We start from the raw sequence: 20,813 nt of genomic DNA on the forward strand, positions 1-20,813 counted from the left end.
GTGACCATTTTGGAAACTACACCCCTCAGGGAATTTATCTAGGGGTATAATTAGCATTTTGAACCCACTGTTTTTTTGCTAAATTTATTTGAATTTGTATGTGAAGATTAAAATCTACTTTTTTCAGAAAAAACTTAGAAATGTTTCATTTTTTTTAAGGAATAAAAGAGAAACACCCCAACATCTGTAAACCAATTTCTCCCAATTATAGCAATACCCCATATGTGGTAATAAACTGCTGTTTGGACCCACAGCAGGGCTTAGAAGGGAAGGAGCGCTATTTGGCTTTTGGAGCTCAAATTTAGCTGAAATGGTTTTTGGGTACTATGTCGCATTTGCAAAAGTGACCCGCATTTTGGAAATTACACCACTTAAAGAATCTATCTAGGGGTATAGTGAGCATTTGGACCCCACAAGTCTTTTGCAGGATTTATTAGAATTAGGCCGTGAAAATGAATATCAACATTTCTTCCACTAAAATGTTGCATTTTTTCAATTTCACAAAGGATAAAGGAGAAAAAAGCCACCCAACATTTGTAAAGCAATTTTTCCCGAGTACGGCTATAACCCACATGTGGTCATAAATGGTTTTTCATTAGAAAGTAATTAACCCTTTCCGGACTGAACCATTTTTTTTCTTTTCCTTTTTAGTTTTTCCCTCCCTGCTTTCCAAGAGCCATAACTTTTTTTTTTTTTTTTTTTTTCAGTCAATAGAGTGATGTGAGGGCTTATTTATTGAGGGACGAGCGGTCGTTTTTATTGGTACCATTTTTGGTGCATACAACTTTTTTAGCACTCTTTATGAAAAATTTTTTTGGTATAGCCAAGGTGACCAAAAAAAACAGAGTTTTTTGCCGTTTTAAATTCTTTATTTTTCACGTGAGACTCTCCATACATCACCCCCCACACTACGACATGCTATGTGCAGCGGATGGTGCAGAGTGAAAATTACAATTTTCCACTGATGCCATTTTAGTGCACTATATGTTATGCCCAGTTTGTGCCACTGAAGACCAGTACCTCGTAAAATATTAACCGGGTACTCCCGGCTATGGCGATGCCATATCCGTGGATGTAGACTGCTGTTTGGGCACGCTGTAGGGCTCGGACTGGAGGGAGCGGCATTTGGCGCGCATATTTAGCTTGTTAGCTAGTTCTGTTTGACGTTTTACTGGTATTTCAGTTTATAATGTGGGGGCATATGTAATCTGCGCGGAGAACATCAGGGCATAATAATGGGGTAAATAAATAATAATCCGCAGATATGTTGCCAGTGTCGCACTGATAAATGGCGCCCGATCTTATCCGCTTTTGGAACACTACACGTTTTGCATCGCCATATTCTGAGTGCGAGAACTTTTTTATTTTTTCTCCACCGGAGCTGTGTGAGGGCTTATTCTTTGCGGGACAATCTGTAGTTTTCATTGGGACAATTTTGGGGTACCAGTAATTTTTTTTGATCAGTTCTTATTCCATTTTTTGGCAAGCAAGGTGACCAAAAACCATCAATTCTGACAATGATTTTTTTTTTTTTTTTTATGGCGTTTACCCCGGGCTATAAATGACCATTTTACTTTTATTCTGCGGGTCGATACGATTACGGTGATACCATATGTATATCATTTTTTGGTTTTGCAGCGTTTGTGCAATAAAATCACTTAATTATAAAATAAATAATTTTTTGTGTCACCATATTCTGAGATCGATAACTTTTTTTTTCTTTCAGTCAAAAAGTCTGTGTAAGGGCTTGGTTTTTGCGGGATGGGTTGTAGTTTGTATTGGTACAATTTTGGCGTACATGTGACTTTTTGATCACTTTTTATTGTATATTTTGGGAGGGGTGGTGACCAAAAAAATTGTGATTCCGGCATTGTTTTTCGTTAATTTTTTTTTTGCGGTGTTCACCGTGCGGGAAAAATATTAGTTTTATAGTTGGGGTCGTTACGAACGTGGTGATACCAAATATGTGTAAATTATTTTATTTTTTTTTTAACTGGTTTATAGGAAAAAAAATTGTCACTTATAAGCCTCAGGGGACCGGCCGGAGGCTTCACCTCCAAGGCTTCCGTACACGGCAGCCCGGAGGCCATGGTGTGGCCTCTGGTTGCCGTGATAAGGATCGCCAACCCCCGCAAATGCATGTGGGGGGGCTGCCGATCTGCTCTAAACCTCTTCAATGTTGTGATGGCAATCGACCACCGCATCGAAGGGGTTAATTGCCGATTTCAGCGGCGACAGGCCGCTGATCGGCAACAGGGAGATCAGGGCAGACACCCTGCACAGTTAACCGCTGTGCGGCTGTAACTGCACGCCCAGGTGTGCGAAGTTACTGCCCACCTGGGCGTTCATGTACGCCAAGGTGCGGGAAGGGGTTAATGAGTCATAAATCGCAGAATAGGAGATCAAGTATCTTGGTTGATAAACAACACCTAGACTAAGTATTGCTCAAGTTTCAATCTACTACTCAAAATAGTATTTTGAAAAGTCTTATGTGGTCTAGGGATGCATCGAAATCTCAATAGCGTTTCGATGCTGCGTGCTTAAACGGTTCATTACCGTCAATTTACACTACCGTTCAAAAGTTTGGGGTCACCCAGACAATTTTCTGTTCCATGAAAACTCACACTTATATTTATCAAATGAGTTGCAAAATGACTAGAAAATATAGTCAAGACATTGACAAGGTTAGAAATAATGATTTTTATTTGAAATAATAATCTTCTCCTTCAAACTTTGCTTTCGTCAAAGAATGCTCCATTTGCAGCAATTACAGCATTGCAGACCTTTGGCATTCTAGCTATTAATTTTGCTGAGGTAATCTGGAGAAATTTCAGCCCATTTTTCCAGAAGCCCCTCCCACAAGTTGGATTGGCTTGATGGGCACTTCCTGCGTACCATACGGTCAAGCTGCTCCCACAACAGCTCTATGGGGTTGAGATCTGGTGACTGCGCTGGCCACTCCATTACAGATAGAATACCAGCTGCCGGCTTCTTCCCTAAATAGTTCTTGCATAATTTGGAGGTGTGCTTTGGGTCATTGTCCTGTTGTAGGATGAAATTGGCTCCAATCAAGCGCTGTCCACAGGGTATGGCATTGCAAAATGGAATGATAGCCTTCCTTATTCAGAATCCCTTTTACCTTGTACAAATCTCCCACTTTACCAGCACCAAAGCAACCCCAGACCATCACATTACCTCCACCATGGCGTCAGGCACTCTTCCAGCATCTTTTCAGTTGTTCTGCGTCTCACAAATGTTCTTCTGTGTGATCCAAACACCTCAAACTTCGATTCGTCTGTCCATAACACTTTTTTCCAATCTTCCTCTGTCCAATGTCTGTGTGCTTTTGCCCATATTAAACTTTTCCTATTAGCCAGTCTCAGATATGAAGGCCAGCATCCCGGAGTCGCCTCTTCACTGTAGACGTTGACACTGGCGTTTTGCGGGTAATATTTAATGAAGCTGCCAGTTGAGGTCCTGTGAGGCGTCTATTTCTCAAACTAGAGACTCTAATGTACTTGTCTTGTTGCTCAGTTGTGCAGCGGGCCTCCCACTTCTATTTCTACTCTGGTTAGAGCCTGTTTGTGCTGTCCTCTGAAGGGAGAAGTACACACCGTTGTAGGAAATCTTCAGTTTCTTGGCAATTTCTCGCATGGAATAGCCTTTATTTCTAAGAACAAGAATAGACTGTCGAGTTTCACATGAAAGCTCTTTTTCCAGCCATTTGGAGAGTTTAATCGAACCCACAAATTTAAAGCTCCAGATTCTCAACTAGCTCAAAGGAAGGTCAGTTTTATAGCTCCTCTAAAGAGCAAAACTGTTTACGGCTGTGCTAACATGAAAACCCTTGTGCAATTAAGTGTTTTCTAATCATCCATTAGCCTTCTAACACAGTTAGCAAACACAATGTACCATTAGAACACTGGAGTGATGGTTGCTGGAAATGGGCCTCTATATACCTATGTAGATATTGTATTAAAAAGCAGACGTTTGCAGCTAGAAGTCATTTACCACATTAACAATGTATAGAGTGTATTTCTGATTAACTTAATGTTATCTTCATTGAAAAAACTGCTTTTCTTTCAAAAATAAGGAAATTTCTAAGTGACCCTAAACTTTTGAACGGTAGTGTATGTTTCGATACTAAGCTGTGCATCCGCAAAGCTTACTATTAAAATATATGAAGAAAACCTAGCGCGCACTGTGCAGTGCTTGCGATTTGTTTTTTGTTATTTTTGTTCAGTGACTGCCCCACTCGTCATTAGTTTTGGCCGCGTCACAGTAGGTTGGAGGAGTGCTCCTTCATCCTGTTTCTACTGCCACTGTGTGTTTGTGTGGTGTTTCACAGGCAGTGGTTTCCTGTTGATGTGCCTGTGTTGCTTATACTTTGTCTGGAATCAGAACCGTGCTGTGTTGTATTCAGTGAGAGGAGAGCCCCAGGCAGGTATTAGAGCAGAGCAATAGCTTAAAATAAAGGCACTAATATTTGTTGCCCTGCAGCATTGAGTAATATTGGGCTTAATGTGACCCACATTAACCCTAATCTTGCCATTAGGTGAACGGAAATTATAGGGTCTCTTTAGGGGTTTTCGCAAGCACCTGTATGCACTATCAACAGTATGGGGGATACATGTGTGATCGCTGGGACTATACGCAATAAAAATGGTGGACAAAGTGCTCCATTAGAATGGTGTGTTGGCTCGGCCAGCAGTCAATCACCTCCTTAAAAAAAAAAAAAAATGGAGACCGCGGTCCTGGAACGCCCGTAGAAATGAATGGAGTGCTGGCCGAGCATGCGCACCGTTCTTATGGGGCACTTTCGGTCCTCTGTTCTCACCGCTGGCGGTACCAGCGGTTGGACCTCCCAGCAATTTAAATAAATGCAAAAGTTTATACTTGGAGCCTGGCTGTCATAGTGATGCTTTCGTCTGTCTTCTGTGCATCCAGGCCTAGGATGACGTTTCATCCTATGTCACTGCTGCAGCCAGTCACAGGCTGCAGCGATCACACAAGCTGCAGCATCATGCCAGAAGGGCTTTCTGGACAAGATAATATGTGGGGAGAACTATTCAACCCCTTCACTGTAGACTTAATAAACATAGGTCTAACTGTAACAAAAAATTCCTCATGCACAGTGTCTCAAAACATTGCACATTGAAGCATAAAGGGGATTTGGGGTATTTTAAAATAACCCCAATTGACCAAATAGATGCACGCCTTCCCAGCAGGTTCAACTCTTTATGTAAAAGAGAGGTTTATTGAATCTACAAATTAGATACCTTGGTGCCCCATGGTTTAAATGAATTGACTGAAACTATCTAGCGTATCCAGCAGTCTCCCTATGAACGGGTCCCTTACCCTCCTTTCTTATGTCTACCTCACATTGATATATATCCAGCACATACAATAGTTCCCTTTTTTTGATCTGGACCCCGTGACCCCAATAGGTGCACTTACCAATCTAAGCTTTATCATTGAATTCCCCCACAGAATGGCTACCCACCCAGAATGAATAGCAACTAGCACCACATAAACTTACCTCTGCTCCTTAGTTAAAAATGGGACTACATTTAATTAGAGTAGCTCTCTTTATAGAATACTCACTAATCCTCCATAACTCCACCATCGCCTCCAACTCCCGGGCTACAGACCACTACCATTTCCAGTGGCATGATCATGCAGACTGCAGCAGGCCAGTTTCTTCATTTTATACACCGGTTTGATTTAAAAATAAATAAATGTGCTACAGTACGCCAGTTATCAACTGCCTATATGATAATTTTATTAACACGCACATGACACTGAGCGGTGAAATAGGTGTGTCCCCTACCTTTCATATCTATACTGCAGTCTTTATATGTATGTTTTTTTACTTTGACAGTCTGTATTATCAGACTTCAATGACCTTTTCAAACCATGTAACCTTTAAAGAGGCTGTGTCACCACATTTATAAGTGTCCATCTCCTACATAAGGAGATGGGTGCTATAATGTAGGTGACAGATAGTTTTTCTAAATGAAAAGCACTGCTATTTTTACCATGTTATTAGTAATTGTAACTTTATGCTAATTACTTTCTTAATGCCTAACTGGGCGTGTTTTTACTTTAGACCAAGTGGGCGTTGAGTGTATAAAGCTGACCAATCGGCGTCATACACTTCTCTCCATTCATTTCCTCAGCGCATAGGGATCCTGCTAGATCAGTATGCACTGTCTTATACTGACACATTTACCTTACTGAAGTGTTTAGACAGTGAATAGATATTCCTTCCAGCCAGGACGGGTTGTCTATTCACAATCCCGACACTTTGTTAACGTTTCTGTAATACTTACAGCAGAGCAAGCGTAATCTCATGCTGTGAATGACAGGTTACAGCGAGATTATGCTTTGCTCTGCTGGAAGTACCGCAGAAACGTTAACTAAGTGTCGGGATTGTGGATAGACATCCCGTCCTGGCTGGAAAGAATGTGTATTCACTGTCTAAACACTTCAGTAATGTTAATGTGTCATTACAAGACAGCACATACTGATCTAGCAGGATCCCTATGTGCTGACTAAATGAATGGAGAGAAGTGTATGACGCCGATTGGTCAGCGTCACACACTCCTGTACAACGCCCACTTTGTCTAAAGTAAAAACATGCCTAGTTTGGCATTAAGAAAGTAATTGGCATAAAGCTAAACTCGCTAATAACGTGGTAAAAATAGATCGTTTTTCAAAATAAAAAGCACTGCTGTCACCTACATTACAGCGCCCATCTGCTTATGTAGGAGATGGGGCACTTAAAATGTGGTGACAGTCTCTTTAACCTGCCAAACACCTCTGCCTGACTCATCCATGTGACTTGGCACTTTTTCACACAATTTTTTTACCACTTTGCCTAGGCTGTATATTTTCTTTGCAAGGGGAATGTATAGCATTTTTATTTTACCTGAAGAGGCCGGTCTGGCCTTGAAACGCGTAGTAATTAAAACCATATCTGATATTACATTTGCTTGTTTCAAATCCTCATTACATAAGAAGGGTTTTACCAGTAAGCAGCGCCAGGGAAAATGCATTTTTTTTCCTTAAACTTCTGAAGGCAATAACTAGCATGGATACTCTAAATACGACAGAAGTTCTCTCATGTCCAAGTTGTTGTGGGAAAAAAAAAAAAAAAGTGCTCAAGGAGTAAAGTGTGAGCATATTTTTCCTAGATCGCTAAAGAAGAGCGGCAGCCAACAGAAGTGACAAAAAACAGTCTGCAGAAGATGTTAAAAATCCCTCTGCTGCAAAGCTGGCAATACCAGCAACTTGGCTGAGCGTTTGGCCAACAATTGCCCTGCCCTCCTACGAAGAACTGGAAAGTCAACTGGTTAGCAAAGTTGAAGCCCACGCAAAGTGATTAATGAAATGTTCTATAAAGAATGTTCATAATTTGCGGTTAAGTTTCACACCCATGAATGCTGCATTATAAGCACTAATATTTCCCCATTTTAATGTTAGCCTACAGGAAATCTAACTATTAAGTAGACTGTGTTAAATACAAATGTGTATTGTATTGAGTAAGTGAACATAAGTCTATGATTATATTACACAATGAAAATCAGCAAAATACATTATCCAGAGTAAAAGAAATACACTGCAAAATTTAAAATGTAAGTAATTGAGAAATCTGTCTGTTACTTAAAGAGGCTCTGTCACCACATTATAAGTGCCCTATCTCCTACATAAGGAGATCGGCGCTGTAATGTAGATGACAGCAGTGCTTTTTATTTAATAAAACTATCTATTTTCACCACTTTATTAGCGATTTTAGATTTATGCTAAGGAGTTGCTTAATGCCCAAGTGGACGTTGTACAGAGGAGTGTATGACGCTGACCAATCAGCATCATGCACTCCTCTCCATTCATTTAGTCCGTGCATAGGGATCGTTTTAGATCGCTATGTGCTGTCTTATACTAACACATTAAAGGACAGGTGTCGCGGGAAAAAAATTTTTTTTAATATAAATTTGCTTTTAGTGTGTTCAAATACATTTTATTTGTGTGTTTTACTTTTTTCTAACTTACTTCACTATGGGGGCTGCCATTTTTTTTTTTCATCTGTTTGTGTCGATTAACGACACATACAGAGATGGAATACGGCACATACATCCCCATAGAGAATGCGAACGGGAGCCGTTCCATTCACTATGGTGTACGCCGTCTGTGTGGGAACGGCGCATGCGCCGCTCCCACACAGTCCAAAAGGAAGGTCTTCGGCCGAGCGACATCCGGCGCCATTTTCATGTGGACCGGAAGCCGCGGACGGATAGTAAAATTACAATTTCCGGTCACGGCTTCCGGACATGTATTCAGAAGCAAGGACTAGGAGCGGAGGGAGCGACGGCGGCAGGAGCAGGTAAGTTATGTTTGTGTATGTTCGTGTTTTACTGTGTGATTACCACTGTATGTAAGCCTACTACACTGTGCATTTGCTCAAAAAAATGGTGGCACACAGTGTAGGAGGTTTGAACCTTCAACCCCCTCCTTTCTCCTGTCACTAGCCAGGATAAAGGAGGGGTATTAATTGAGCACACTAGAGCGAGTGTGTCTTCTCCAATTTTGCAGCCTAAAGCAATGAGGTTGCTTTACCACATGCCAATGCTGCAATTTTGGGAATTGCTCGCTCTAGTGACCAGAACATGGAAATGTTATAAATTAGAATCTAATTTATAATATTTCCTGACTGGTGAAAAAATGAGAACAATGTCTAATCATGTATGTACTAACTGTTTAACTAAAAAAACAAAAAAAAAAAAACATTTTCTAGCGACACATTCCCTTTAACAATACTGAAATGTTTAGATAGTGAATAGACATTCCACGGGATGTCTATTCACAATCTCTGCACTTCGTTACGGTTTCTCTATGGTAGTTACAGCAGAGGAAGCGTAATCTCGCGAGATTACGCTGTAGATTACAGGTTACGAGATTACACTTCCTCTGCTGTAACTACCATAGAAACAGTAACGAAGTGCAGAGATTGTGAATAGACATCCCGTGGAATGTCTATTCACTGTCTAAACACTTCAGTATTGTTAATGTGTTAGTATAAGACAGCACATAGCAATCTAAAAGGATCCCGAAGTGCTGAGGGAATGAATGGAGAGGAGTGCATGACGCTGATTGGTTAGCGTCATACACTCCTCTAGACCAAGTGGTCGTTGTACAACGTAAAAACGCCCACTTGGGCATTAAGCAACTCATTAGCATAAATCTAAAATCGCTAATAAAGTGGTGAAAACAGATTGGTTTTTTTAAATAAAAAGAACTGCTGTCACCTACATTATAGCGCCGATCTCTTTATGTAGGAGATAGGGCACTTATAATGTAGTGACAGAGCCTCTTTAACATGGGAAGAATCCCATTGGATTACACTGTAAAGTTTTCTGCAGAGTATTTTTATGCTGCGGAAATACAAAGCATCACTTGTGACTACCCTTAGAAGGGCCACACAAAAATAGAGGGGATAAAAAAACTACTGGTGTGGTAGCACACATACACTACATAAAGAGGTAGAAAGCATTAATGATGGATATTAAAGACATGAAAGGGGAGCTTGAACTTCCAGGGGTTTCATATAGTCTGAAATTTCTCAATAGTTTCCAGTGGTAGAGCAGTTAACTTTTTTTTTTTTTTTATATTAACCCCTATAGCTGCAGTGACCATTTTCACACTTGACATACACACATAAAACCTAAATTAAAAAAATCATTATATCCCTATATTTTATAAAAGTTGACACCTTAGACATTGTAAAAAATGGCAACCAGCACTTTAGAATCATGGGCGCCATCATTCAATTTTGCATCCAAGCATAACGTTTTGAAGCCCAAGAAAAGCCTGAAAAGACCTAAAAATAAACGTTTTAGATGTGTAAAGTGCATTTATGCTACTAATGTCTATATAGATAGATACTTTATTTATCCCCAAAGGGAAATTGGTTTACAGTTGTAACTCCCATTTACATTACACATTATACAAACAATACAACATACATCGACAACATCTATTAAAAACCATCACACACTCTAAAAACATATTCTAAAGTGCAAAAGCTTTTGGCATAAAAGATCTTTTAAATCATTCTTTCCTACGTCGAAATTGTAGCAATTGATCACTAAAACAACTTTGTTTATCGATTAAAATGCTATGCAACGGATGCAATTCCTCTAATTTAATTGCACTAATCTTCCTTTAATAACCTTTTATTTAATACCTCCTCAAATAAAGGCACCTCACTAACTATGATCGCTGTTCCCTTTTTGATCACCTTATTCAATTTATTATTTTCAGCTTCTCTAATGTTAACTCTTCAACAGACAGCACCATAAAATATAACGCCAGCGACCACAGAGTTATAAAACATTAATATAATTTTATCACACATTAAACGAGTGCAAATTACGTAAAAAATACAACCGGCTCATTGCCTTTTTGTACACCTTTTCTGTATTCTCGATCCAATCCAAATTCTGGTCCAAATATTTGTATGATCTGACTCTCTCACTATCTATTTGTTTTCTACGTAAATCAATAATCATTTCTTTTGTGTTCCCAATATTTAATTCCAACCCATTATCCACACTCCATTTAACAAATTCAGATATCGCATCCCTATATTCTTTATCACAGTCTCCCTTTACTTCCCCCATAATCACGGACTCATCAGGGAATTTCTGCAGATGACAACTTCCAGTATTGTACCTAAAATCTGCCGTATATAGTGCAAATAAAAATGTCGATAAAACAGTCCCCTGTGGTGCTCCAATATCACTTATTTCTATCCTTGATGTACATTCCCCACTCCGCGCACACTGGGGGCGTCCCCTTAAATAATCAAATATCCAATTAGACACGCTAGGGTTAATTTGCATTCCGTCCAAATTATTTTTCATTAGATCTGGCCTAATCAAATTAAAAGCACTAGAAAAATCAAAAAACATGACTCTATCACCCCCTGCTCCTCCAAAAAGGGTATGCCCTATGTAAAAAATATAAAACTGCGTCCTCCACCCCAATTCTACGTTTATAGGCAAACTCTAAAGGATCCTCATATTATACCACAACAGATTTAATGTACCCCAACATTAGCCTTTCAAACACCTTCATCATATGTGAAGTTAATACCACCGGTCGATTAATCACCCACCCACCCTCAAAGGTTTTCCATACCTTCGGCACTTTTTCCATCATCAAACTCCAATTATATAAATCCGCTGTAATTTCACACAATGCATCAGCACAAGATTTTAGTACCCTAGTATTAATCCTATCTGGGCCTGGCGCCTTCCTTACACTTTTTTTTAACTGTTCTCTCACATCGTCCGCGGACACAATGAAAACCCCTGTACCACATCCATCTCTATTAATTGCATCATGTTTTCCCATCACATTCCCTGCATTTCAGGAAATGGAGTGTCACGGCGCGGGGTGTGGACCCACTGGGCCGTACCGCGTAGCGGGGTAGCAGCTGGCCAACAAGGTACAAAACAATGTCTATAGTTCTGAACGGGTACCTGAGGCAATGTAGACAGTGGCAGGAACACGACTTAACTTTCACAGCAGGTGACGCCGCGGATGCAGCGGGAAGACACGACTTGACTTTCACAGCAGGTACGATAGCACGGGATACTGGGTACAGGCAGCAGGAACGGGTAACACTGGGAACGGGAAAACACTGGGAGACCTTTAGCAAGACAAACTAGGGTACACAACAACGCTCAGGCAAGGAACCAGTGGGCAGGACCCCTTATTATAGTCCAGCAGCCATTTGGGCTGATAATTGATATTAGGCAGCTGGACGCGTACTGGCCCTTTAAGGACGTGGATGCGTGCGCCCTGCGGGACACAGTCCGAGGACCCGGAAGAGAGTGCCGGCGTCTCCCTGGAGGGAGCGAACGCCGAGAAGAGAGATGGCCGGGATCGTCAAGGAGTACGTCAGAACGACGACCCTCGGCCATAGACGTAACTGTATCCCCCCCTCTTACGCCCCCTCTTCTTGGGACCAGAGCGGGAAAGAAACTTCTTCACGAGGACAGGGGCATCGATGTTCTCCTCTGGCTCCCAAGACCTCTCCTCTGGAACAAATCCCCTCCAATCCACCAGGTAAAACGTCCTGCCTCCTACTTTCTTGGTGGCCAGGATCTCCCTCACTTCGAAAGTTCCGGATGAACCGCCAGGAGCCACTGCGGAACTAGGAGTCCTGGAGTAGCGGTTCAGAACCACGGGTTTTAGCAAGGAGACGTGGAAGGAGTTAGGGATCTTGAGGGTAGGACGCAGTCGAAGCTTGTACGACACAGGATTGATCTGTAGTAAAATCTCGAAGGGTCCAAGGAACCTGGGAGCAAATTTGCAAGATGGCACCCTCAGCCGGATATTCCTGGAAGAAACTGGGGAGGTTCTCGTCTTCTAGTGTCTGCCTTTCTCTTCATGCGGTCCACCTGAGACATAGTAGAGCCGGGCAGGGGTATTCGAGGATGTTGGCCGTAGACTATGAAGAATGGACTGGAGGTGGTGAACTCACTGGTATGGTTATTATATAAGAACTCCGCCCACGGGAGCAGCTGCAACTGCACCCAGTCATCATGTCTTCTGGAGACAAAGTGTCGCAGGTAGTTCTCCATAATTTGGTTAATCCTCTCAACTTGTCCATTGGACTGAGGGTGGTAAGCTGAGGAGAAGTCCAACTTTACGCTGAGTAGGCCGCAGAGTGCTCTCCAGAACTTAGAGGTGAACTGTACCACTCGATCCGAGACCATATGCAGGGGTAATCCATGCAGACGGAAGATGTTGCATGAAAAGATCAGCCAGTCGAGCGACAGAAGGCAGACCAGTCAGGGGAACAAAATAAAGCAACCTGCAAAAGTGCAAGGGGATATAACATCCCAATAGAATATAAAGATAACTACCATGAATAGTAAAAAATATACATCTTTATTAATACATAACGATACATGGTATTACAATAATAAATGCGACAAAAATAAAGGATCATACATGAGGAGAAACAGCAGTCAGGTAAAGGTGACCATGAGGGAAAATAGAGACAACCAAACTCTGAAGCACGTCCCAATACTACACCTATCAAACACACAAGTATCATATAATACCAAAAAGGTATATAGAGTGTATGTATATGAGGCTATATCTCATACAGAAATGCTGCCCGTAGTAAAATATGCATAGATGAAGCCCGCTACAGATCAGCGGTACAAAAACAGGCCAAAGTAGCAGATCTATGCCAGAAAAGATAGTATTGAAATAAATATACCTGTGGACATGATGGCAGCACGGGACGTGGAGAGATGGCACAAGAACGCCTCGACGCGCCTCGACACTCCAGGACAGATTTGACCTTTTCAGGTTCCATCTTGAGACCTTGATCAGAGATGATGTAGCCCAGGAAGGGTAGAGACTTCTCTTGGAAAACGCACTTCTCCAACTTGGCGTAAAGATGATTCTCTCTTAATCTAAGCAACATCTGGCAGACATGGCCCTGATAAGTCACAATATCTGCAGAGAAAAATCAAGATTTCTTCAAGATACACCACAACACAGACATAGGAGGTCACGAAAAATGACATTCACAAATTTTTGAAATACTGCAGGAGCGTTACACAGGCCAAAGGGCATGACCAAATATTCGTAGTGTCCATCACGTGTGTTAAATGCAGTCTTCGACTCGTCTCCCTGACGGATCCGGATTAGATTGTAAGCCCCCCGAAGGTCAAGTTTGGAAAAAAATTTCGCCCCCCGTATACGATCAAAGAGCTGAGAAATCAACGGCAAGGGGTACCTGTTCTTCACCGTGATCTGATTGAGACCCCGGTAGTCAATTCAGGGACGAAGGGATCCATTCTTCTTTTTGACAAAGAAAAACCCGGCTCCGGCCGGGGATGAAGACTTTAGTATGAAGCCCCTCTCCAGATTCTCCTTAATGTAGGCCGACATAGACTGGGTCTCTGGCAAGGAGAGAGGGTATACTCTACCGCGAGGAGGGGACGAATCAGGAACCAAGTCGATAGAACAGTCGTATTCTCGATGTGGTGGCAATATGTCTGCCTCCTTTTTGTCGAAGACATCAGCGAACTGAGAGTAACAAGGAGGCAACCCTGTCAATGACTGAGGCGAAGAAGGCTGGGATGGATGGACATGACCCAGACAGCGGTCTAGACACTTGGGGCACCACTGAAGAACCTCTCGAGAGTTCCAATCCAGGACTGGGGCGTGAAGACGGACCCAAGGCAAACCCAGCAGCACGGGGTTGACGGCCTTGGGCAGGACATACAGGGAGATAAGCTCGGAATGAAGAGCTCCCACTTGGAGTCTCAATGGCTTGGTCACAGACAATACTGGGTCAGGCAAAGGCAGTCCATCTACCGAGGCAACGATCAATGGTCTCTCCAGCAAAACAGTAGGCAAATGAAGAAGATCCACAAGGTCTTGACACATGAAATTGGCTGCGGAGCCAGAGTCCAGGTAGGCAGAGACTGGATGAGGTCTGTCGCCAACGACGATGGTCACAGGAATAAACAGCTTGGACGAGAGTTTTCTATCAAGTGCAGTAGCGCTCAGGGTTGTCTCTCCAACCAATCCTAGGCGTTGGGGTTTCTTAGGCCTCTGGGGACACAGACGCACGACATGGCCAGCGAGGCCGCAGTACAGAGTCCAGAGGTGCACCTGTGCTGTTTTTCTTGATCGGACAGTTTAAGCCACTCCACCGGCGACGGAACCTCGGGCGCAGCAGAAGAACAAGGCAAGAGGGTTGCTGGAAGTTGGTCGCCAGTCTAGGAAGCCGTTTCTCCTGAAGAATCTCTTGGGATCTCTCTCTGAGCCTTATGTCCACACGGGTAGCCAGTAGAATCAGGTCATCCAGGGCAGCTGGGAGATCTCGAGCAGCCAGTTCGTCTTTAATCTCAGGCGATAGGCCATGCCAGAAGGATGCTACCAAGGCCTCATTGTTCCAGGACAATTCTCCTGCCAGAGTCCGGAACTGGATGGTGTATTCGCCCACGGAGGCATCCTCCTGACACAGGTTAAAGATAGCAGTGGCTGCCGATGAGACTCGTCCAGGCTCCTCAAATACGGAACAACCTCACAAACCCCTGGAAGTCTCTGGACTCGGGTCCCTGTCGTTCCCAGATTGGATTCGCCCACGCCAGGGCCTTGCTGGCGAGTAGGGATATAATGAAGGCGATCCTGGCTCCGTCCGAAGGAAATGCTCGGGCGTGCAGAGTGAAGTGGATTTGGCATTGGTTCAGGAACCCCCTGCACGAACTTGCGTCTCCATGAAACCGAAGTGGCAATGGCAGCGAGAACCGAGAGTCCGAACTGGAGCTGCCAGGAGGTGTAGCAGGAGGGTCGATCGGAGGAGCTTGACTTGGAGTGGTGACGGAAGTAACTAGCGCACCAAGATGCTGTGCCATGGAGTCTACTGCCAAAATGAGTTGATCCTGTCGTGCTTGCAGATCCTGCAGGTCAGCCTGCATGGTTTGGGAGGATGACAGGATCTTGACTTGGCCAGCGGGGTCGATAGCCTGAGCGTACTGTCACGGCGCGGGGTGTGGACCCACTGGGCCGTACCGTGTAGCGGGGTAGCAGCTGGCCAACAAGGTACAAAACAATGTCTATAGTTCTGAACAGGTACCTGAGGCAATGTAGATAGTGGCAGGAACACGACTTGACTTTCACAGCAGGTGACGCCGCGGATGCAGCGGGAAGACACGACTTTCACAGCAGGTACGATAGCACGGGATACAGGCAGCAGGAATGGGTAACACTGGGAACTGGAAAACAGGGTACACGACAACGCTCAGGCAAGGAACCAGTGGGCAGGACCCCTTATTATAGTCCAGCAGCCATTTGGGCTGATAATTGATGTTAGGCAGCTGGACGCATACTGGCCCTTTAAGGCCGTGCACGCGCGGGCGCACGCACCCTGCGGGACACAGTCCGAGGACCCGGAAGAGAGTGCCGGCGTCTCCCTGGAGGGAGCGAACGCTGAGAAGAGAGATGTCCATGGCCGGGATAAGGGGTAAGTCAGAACGATGACCCCCGGCCATAGACGTAACATGGAGTTTGGGATTTGGTCAGGATTAATGGTGTCCTCAATGCTAAGATATACAGGCAAATACTTATCCATCATGCAATACAATCATGGACGCGTCTGATTGGCTCCAAATTTATTCTGCAGCAGGACAATGACCCCAACCATACAACCAATGTCATTAAGAGATATCTTCAGCGTAAAGAAGAACAAGGAGAACTGGAAGTGATAATATGCCCCCCACAGAGCCCTGATCTGAACATCATCGGGTGTGGCTCGGATTCTATGAAGAGACAGAGGGATTTGAGGAAGCCTGCATCCACAGAAGATCTGTGCTAAGTTCTCCAAGATGTTTGACGAACAGATAAATGTGCAGAGCACAAAAGAGTCCCCAATTTCCCAGCTGCTATAGAATTGTTGTATTAATTAAAATATAACTTTTATTGTTTAAATTAGAAACAAGTTGCAGCAGATAAGGTAAATAGTTGTACAATAGTTGGTTAGATTAAAATTTCTTCAGAGCTGGTTAGTCTAACGTTAGAGATCTAATGTGTGTTTAGATCTCAGTGTGTCAGGCTGGACGGCAGCTGCAGACTGCTCGGGCAGCCTCTAATATGACACAGTAGTGGAGTTCATTTGTTAGACCAGCAATGATTTTAAAAAAGCGCTAGCCCCCCCCCCCCCCCGACATGTTTCACTGCTACAGCAGCGTCCTCAGGGGATAATTTCAGGGCTATTGTTCTCCAAGATGTTTGGACACAACCTCCCTGCTGAGTTCCTTCAAAAACTGTGTGTAAGTGTACCTAGAAGAATTGATGCTGTTGTGAAGGCAAAGGGTGGTCACACCAAAAATTTATTTTGATTTAGATTTCGCTTCTGTTCATTCACTTTGCATTTTGTTAATGATAAAAACAACAACTATTAACACTTCTATTTTTGCAAGCATTCCTACTTTGCAGCATTTTTCCATACTGCCTAAAACTTTTGCACAGTATTGTGTCTTTATACTAGAAAAAGTACCGGGTCCGGGTATAAAGTGTTGGTCGGTTGGTCTGTGTGTGTGTTCGTTGTGTTCAATAAAAACTTCTGCTCCAGCAGCACATCCAGTGAGGACGGTTGCTTCAAGCACATGGGGATGGCATGTTTTAGTGCACATCCTGGTTCCATTACACTGTTTTGGTGTAAGGGTATGTGCACACGGTAGCAGGCTTTTACGTCTGAAATGACAGACTGTTTTCAGGAGAAAACAGCAGCCTCGTTTCAGACGTAAATGCTCCTCGCATTTTGCGAGGCTTCTCTGACAGCCGTAAATTTTGAGCTGTGCTTCATTGAGTTCAATGAAGAACGGCTCAAATTACGTCTGAAAGAAGTGCCCTGCACTTCTTTTGACGAGGCTGTATTTTTACGAGTCGTCGTTTGACAGCTGTCAAACGACGACGCGTAAATGACAGGTTGTCTGCACAGTACGTCGGCAAACCCATTCAGATGAATGGGCAGATGTTTGCCAACGTATTGTAGCCCTATTTTCAGACGTAAAACGAGGCATAATACGCCTCGTTTACGTCTGAAAATAAGTCGTGTGAACCCAGCCTAACCAGATTTCTAAAAAGAATAACGAGCACCAGCCTTTAGATCCAAGTGATGAGGCATTGCCGTTGGTTCTAAAGAGTTTAAAAACTCAACTTGGTACTACACCATCTGTTTTTAATGTATTGTGGTGTCAATGGAGTTGTAAGAATAAACGAATCCAGGCAACTCCTTAAGGCCGGATTTACACGAACGTGATTTACGTCCGTGCAACCCGCCTAGTTGTCACGCGGGTCGCACGGACCTATGCAAGTCTATGGGGCAGTGCAGACTGTCCATGAGTTTTGCGCAGCGTGAGTCCGCTGCGTAAAACTCATGACATGTTCTATATTTCGGCGTTTTCCGCGCATCACGCACCCATTGAAGTCAATGGGTGCGTGAAAATAATGTGCACCACACGGAAGCACTTCCGTGGGATGCGCGTTATTCGCGCAACAGCAGTAAAAGAATGAATAAAAACAGAAAAGCACCACGTGCTTTTCTGTTTACAAACATCTGTTAACGCAATCATGGGCCAAAATATATTAGACTGAAATTTGTAATGGGTATGTCAACCGATACCCGCCCTCCAGTGATTTATCCAGCTTCCAAATCATAGGTGATAGATATATATATCTGAGAGAAAAGACGACACAAGAGACCATGCTTGTATGCTCAAAATCCTTCTCTGATCTTTATTGATCCAAACAAGTATATAAGTATAAATGACAGGAAAGGTGCCGGCTTTGGTTTCAGCCAATCATCTACAATATGATAATGACTCTGATTCAGCCAATGAGAATATTTCAATGCATTATAATAATTCTTCACCCTCCAAGCCCCAGGTGGCCTGAACCTTGTCCCATGGGAAGACACACATTTCAGAGTCACAAGTTAATTTGTCTACTTCTTATCTCACTAGAGAATGGAGACTGCAGATAAGTTTAAATCATTTAAACAGAGGGCTGAATCCCCTTCCCTCATGGTAAACAATGCCATTGTTCATTCGGCCAAGGCTATTTGATCTGCTCCTCACAAGAGTAATAAAACATTCAATTCAAGAACACATAACATAGAATTGCTTCAAGACATCTGCTGACATATTACTTTTTACTTATTAATCTCAAGATGGCTCCTTCAGGCCAAAAGATGGATTCCAATGATCCAAAATGGACGCCTACCATACAAAATGGAGTCCATGCAAAATGTTATCTTTTAAACATATTCTAATCACTTTCACATTTCCCACCTTTTGTTTATATGAGGACATTTTATATCTATGCCAGGTACTTAAAGGAGGGCTTATCCCCCCTTGAGGACTTACCTAACCATTTCACCGCATCCCCTGGGCATGTCAACAAAATTCCTTCCCATAATTGTTTCACTCATAGGGTACACTATGAGATCCAGGATGCTGGGTAATCATTTTAACCTTTGCTGCGAAGCATTGCAAGTTTTGTAAGGCCTCAAAATATGAGCCTCAGAAGCAAATATAATGTAATACATAATAAACCTGCAGGACACTCTAGAGCAGACCCATTACCCATCCCCTAACAGCCTTAAACCAGTTAGAGGGATTGAGCCATGACAACCAATCCGGCCACTCCAGGTTCAATCATCTTTAGAATTGTCTTTCCTGAACTCTTCCTTTATTTTCTCAGCTTTATTTACGGTCATACTTGTCCTGCATAATGCCAGTAGGGTCTATATAATGGCAACAGGCTGGGACAACTACTTGGCACATGCACATCCCCCCTTGGGCAGCATTAAAAACATCAAACACATAATCTGTGAAGTGTCCCATCTGTCGGCCACTTTCTCTATATTATGAGAATTCTTTTTACTGTTAAACCTACTAATATTGGCAATAATCCAATCTTCTCCTCTACGGTACTTGTATTCGTCATAATTGTCGCACTGTCACTTACTGTCCTAATGGGACTTTTACCCCTGCAGATATAACAGGTCGTGGGCAGCATCTTTCTCAAACCTAAAGACACCCAGGTCACATGACCTCCGGGCTCTCATTGCTGCCACGTACTTCTTACTTATGAGTGACAACAACCAGTGACCTTCACCTCACACCTTCACATAAAACACCTCAAGTTGTTATTCACAGTACCGTGGCATGTTTACATACATTATAATTATAAACCTCAGACAATATAAACAATAGGGCCTCAATTAATAATATAATGCTATCACCAATCTCATCCTATCACCCTTCAGGTTTGGGTCCCATCAGTTTATTGCCAGTCCTGTACATCATCGTCCTCTTCTTCTGTCTTCTGCTACTGCTGACGGATTCACTCAGGTCTTTGGTCTTTACTTTGAACTTTGCTGATGTCATCAGGACTTGGTTTGGTCCTTCTCATCTGTCAGACACCGTCTCTTTTAGTTTACGTCACCGGGCTGTACACAGCACCTCATGCTGTGAGCCTGGGGTGAGATCCCACGTAGACGGATTAGTGGGGTTTTATTGTGACCACCACAAACCCTCCGTATCTGTCCTCTTCCTCCGGTAAGTTACTTGTCTGGGCGGCTGCTTAGAATTGTGACACTGCCGTCAGTTCATGACAAACGCGTTGTATTGGCTCAGGCTGCACCTGCCGCATCTCAGTGATGGAGTTCATCATATTAAAAGTCTTCTAGTTCATGTTTACTGGCACTTGCTGGGGACCCAGAACCCAACTGTTCCACTGGACAGTTACTGGGTACATTTCATTTGCACTTGGTGTTTACACTTTTCAGCAGGATTTATACCTTATTCTGAGCTGATTACTTTTAACAGCTCCTACTCACATAAATATTCACAGATACCATACGTTTTATCTGACAAGTGTCTCAAACCAATTTTTCTCCCCCTACTCTGGTTAGTTTTACCTGGGAAGGCCTCCCAAGGTCGGTTCTCTTTGTGGGAGGCGGGTATGATAAGGTTGGCACCGGTCTACCAGGACTGTTCTGTAGGCAAATCAAACAGCTCTAACAGAATTTAGCAGCAACAGCTGTAAAACCTGGGAAATACCAATTAGATCTCACCAAATCGATCCTTGCAGTCTTGGGGCATATGTGAGGTCATACACCATCAATGCAAGTGGCATCAAGAGTGCCTACCGGTTTACCTTCCTTTATCATCCACATTCTGTTAGAATCTGGTTTTCACGCCTTCCGCTCC

The sequence above is a fragment of the Rhinoderma darwinii genome, chromosome 2 (assembly GCF_050947455.1).
Source record: "Rhinoderma darwinii isolate aRhiDar2 chromosome 2, aRhiDar2.hap1, whole genome shotgun sequence".
Lineage (NCBI taxonomy): Eukaryota > Metazoa > Chordata > Amphibia > Anura > Rhinodermatidae > Rhinoderma > Rhinoderma darwinii.